Source organism: Belonocnema kinseyi, chromosome 9 (genome assembly GCF_010883055.1).
Source record: "Belonocnema kinseyi isolate 2016_QV_RU_SX_M_011 chromosome 9, B_treatae_v1, whole genome shotgun sequence".
NCBI lineage: Eukaryota > Metazoa > Arthropoda > Insecta > Hymenoptera > Cynipidae > Belonocnema > Belonocnema kinseyi.
Window position 1 is genome coordinate 80,599,520 of NC_046665.1, and position 4,218 is coordinate 80,603,737.

The window sequence follows — 4,218 nt, forward strand, 5'->3', positions numbered from 1 at the left end:
GAAGATTTGTTAGCAGTGAAAAGGAGGGTGGAATCAGACCATCACCCATTTAGTTTATGGGTACAGGGAATGGCTGGCGAAAGGCAGAGTGAAGAAGAAGGGTCGTTAGGGAAGATGGTGTCATGGACGAGAGAGGCGATTAAGAAGTATCAGGAGCAGTTGCGCAACGTAAGCTTTGATGGAGAGTCGGTGGACGAGATATGGGAGGAGCTAAAAGATAAAGTGAAAGGTTGTGTGCAAAAGAAGGTATTTAGGAAGAAGAAGAAATGAATGGTGAAGCCGTGGTGGGATAGGGAATGTAAAACGATTAAGAGAAAGGTGAAAAAGACGTACAGGAAATGGAAGGAAGGAACCGCGAAAAGGGAGTATGTAAAAATGAGGTAGTAGTTTAGGGCGATGTGTAAGAAAAAAGAGCATGAAAAGGAAAAAGAGCTGGAAGAGGAGTTGAAAAGTGTTAAGACAGAAGGGAATGTGTGAAAGATAATTAATAGGTATAGAAAACGTAGGGTGGGGAGAAGTGAGAAGATAGGGAGCGACCAATGGAGGACATTTTTTAAGGATTCATTTCAGGGGTTAGATACACGGAAGAGAGATTAGGGGATTAGTAGAACGAGGGAAGTAGATGTAGAGGAGCTGAATGACGAGAAGATAGAGAAGCAGATAAGAAAAATGAAAAAATCTAAGGCAGCATGTCTGGACGGGGTAGAGAACGAAGCGTGGCTGTTTGGCACACAAGGGGTAAGGCGGTGACTGAAGGGGGTGGTGAAAAAAGTATGAAGGGGGGAGGGATTCCCAAGATGGGTGTGGATAGAGAAATAAACAAAAAGGGTGCTAAATTTACGCGTATTTGTAGATCTAAAAGGCGTGTTCCCTTCGGTGGATAGGGGGAGGTTGTGGGAAGCAATGGAAGAGAGGGAAGTGAAGATGGACCTGATCGAGAGGGTAAAGGAGGTATATGAGGAGACGAAAGATGGGGTAAGAGGAGGGGAAGGAATCTCTGAGGGATTCTGAATGGATAGGGGGCTGGGGCAAGGGTATGCGGATATTGCGAATATGGAAAGTAAGCTAGCTTACTTCTTGTTTCGAAGGAATAAGGGAGTGGATAATCATACAAAAGAGAGGGTGAGAAGGGCAAATTTGGCGATGAGGCAGGTGTGGGAGCTGGGGAATAGGTTGTTCGCAGATGATTTTGTAAGAAGAATGAAATTATTTGATTCGCTAGTGATGAATGTCTTATTTTACGGTGTGGTGGTGTGAGGGTGGAAGGCAAGTGAGAAGGTAAATAGGATACAGGTGAGGTATGTAAAGTGAGCACTGGGGTTGGTAAGGAATACGCCGAACTATTTTGTCAGGAGGGAGACAGGAAAAACGAGTTTAGAGATTATAACAGGGAGTCGAGCGTGTAAATATGAGGAGAAATTTTGGGAAGAGAGGGGAAGTAATCTGGTTAGGGAGTGTTGGTGGGAAAAGGAGAACAGACGTACTGGTGCAAAAATGGATGTGGAAAGGGAAAGGTATTTTAGAATGAATGGATTGCAGATAGATGAAGTTAGAAGCATGCATGAGGAAGGAAGGTATATGAGTTGGTTCAAAAGAATGTCATGGAGAAAAAGAAGGCAGAAGGAAAGGAGAGAATAAGAGAGTCCAGGTTTAACGGGAACTATGTGTGGATTATGTCAAAGGAAAGAGCGCAATATTTGTGTGAGAAAGGAGAGCAAGGAAGTTAGGAACTTTTGGCGAGAATCAGATGCGGTTCCATGGAGAATTATAATAGGTTCTGGTTTTCTAGAGAGAAGAGAATGTATGAATTGTACGGAAAGGGGGATGCACAATTTGAGCACTGGATGGAGGAATGTGAAGAGGTGAAAAGGAGTGGCATAAGCATGGAGGTGTTGTTGCATGAAAGGAGGGGGGGGGGCAAAAGGACAGTAGCATGAGTGAAAGGGGTGTTGGGTAAGATGGAGAAGAAGAGAAGAAAGGAGGAAAAGGAATGGAGAAGGAAATATTGTAAATAGGAGAGAAAGTAGATGTAAGAAAGCTGTAAATATTGTAAATACTAGTTAAGTATTAGGTGCTAGCCGCGGAGGCAGAGGTTGGCAATGTGTAAGCAGCAAGTCAATTTTTTAAGGCCAGCAGGCCGAAAAATAAACGTTTATCTAATCTAATCTAATAAGAGAGAATTTACGTTAAAAGTAAAATAATTTTAGATTTTTTAAGTAATAATTGCTCTACGGACACCTGTCCCTCTAGTTAAGGCGCTTCCTAGTGCTTGATTTTTAGTTCACGTATTAAAAATGACAACTTCTCTTCTACAATTATGAATTGCTTAATGTCATATTTTAAGCACATAATTTAAAGGGTTAAATACAAATTATCATAGAGGAGTTTTCTGAAAAATGGTCTTGTTGTTTTTTGCTTATTAACTGAAAATGTGATGCATTCTATACGCCTGCGGAAAGGAGCAAACCGCTACCATGAGTGTACCGGTAAACCGAATATCGGCGCCGTTGGTTTACCATGGGTACACTCATGATGGAGATTTGCTCCTTCCCGCAAGTGTATAAAATGCATCATATTTTCAATTATTAAAAAAACAAAAAACAGCAAGACCATTTTTCTAAAAGTCCCTCTGTGAGGGATTGTATTTAACCCTTTTGATGATGTGGTTAAAATATGACATCAAACAATCCACAACTTTTATAATAAAAATTGTCATTTGTAATAAATGGACTATAAATCAAGCCCTAGGTAGCGCCTTAAAAGCAGAATAGTATTTTACTGTTCTTTTCGTCTCTTTAAAGAGGTTAAGTATTTAAGTCTCACATATTTAGTTAAGTCCCCTATGTATGTATTTTTTAAGCAATTTCATAGGGTGCTTCCTTACTTTTTGGATCAAAATGAGTTAATGATAGGGACTGCTCAAAAACTACGTTACCCCGTCTGGTAGGGGGGGGGGGGGCTAACAGGATTTATGTAGATTTGGGAGGTAAAGGGGGAGAGGTTAACGCAGAATGTGACATTATAGTCATGAAACATATAAATGTAAAATTCACATTTTTATCCCAAAAAAACTAATGAAAGAGCACTAACTCCATTTTGAGGAAAACAAAGCAAGATACGAAAAGAGATGGATTGACAAAAATTGTGAACCTAAAAAAGAATAGAAAATTTTTCAGGAATTTTTTTTTTGTAGGATAAATATTCTTTGTTTTATTCTTAAAAAACAACATTGAAAATAAAAAAATTATATTTATGTACAACGACATGAGCTACGAGAATAAGTAAGACAAAATTTATTCAACCAAAAGATATAATACAAATTTTTTAGGAATATTTTTTTTTAAGGAAGCGTAGTTTTTTTTCGTAAAAAACAAGATTAAAACAAAAATGATAAAAACAAGGCAATAAGAATAAGAATGTTTCAATTTCTATGCATATGATGAATTTTAATGATATAAAGTTATTAAAATGATACATATTTCAGCACAGATAAGAATATAATTTAACACAAAATAGGAAACAAATTTTTAAGTAATCATGATAAATAGCATTTGTACTTTATTTTTCGAAATCTAAATACCCTATCTCAGGCAGAGGTACGTAAAAAATGTATTGTATTACATATAAAAGTTTTGGGCATAATGTAGAAAATTTGATATTTTTAGCAAAATCGAATGCGAAGCACGAGATACGTGATGCGAATGTATTCGCAAAAGCCCGAAGAGTTATAACAATAGAGAGTTCACAATCGCGAAATTACAGTTGTCGATTCGCTGGTCTTCAATTTTAAAAGGTATGTGCACGAATGTGGGAGAAATGCAAAGATCGAGCGCGAAGCGCGAGAACCAACAGTCGCGCGCCCTAGGCGTGCTCAAACTTGCGAGCAAAGCAAGCTGCGCGCTTAGCGCGATCCATTTATTTTAGTTTAAAATTCGACTATTTGGTTGCAGATTTAATTATTTTTTTAAAAATCCGTTGTTTTAATGGAAAATTAATTTTCTTAACTGAACATTTAACTATAGTAGAGGATCCGAATATAAAAAGATCTTCACCCATTCGTTTACGCGATGAAAAGTATTTTATATTAAAGTTGATATGTTAAAAAATATATCGCAAGTAGGTTGCCTAAAAAATTTCAATCAAGGCTATGATTAATTAAAAACTAAAAAATGACTTTTTTATATTCTTATCAGAGAAGGTATTAGATTTTTGTAAAAA

At 37.4% G+C, this 4,218-nt stretch overlaps 1 protein-coding gene across 1 annotated transcript in view; it reads right to left on the reverse strand.

Moving 5' to 3' along the window:
• The window catches only part of LOC117180605 (inversin-like), a 22,156-nt gene that overhangs the window by 10,931 nt on the left and 7,007 nt on the right, over nt 1–4,218 (reverse strand). The window lies entirely within an intron of this gene.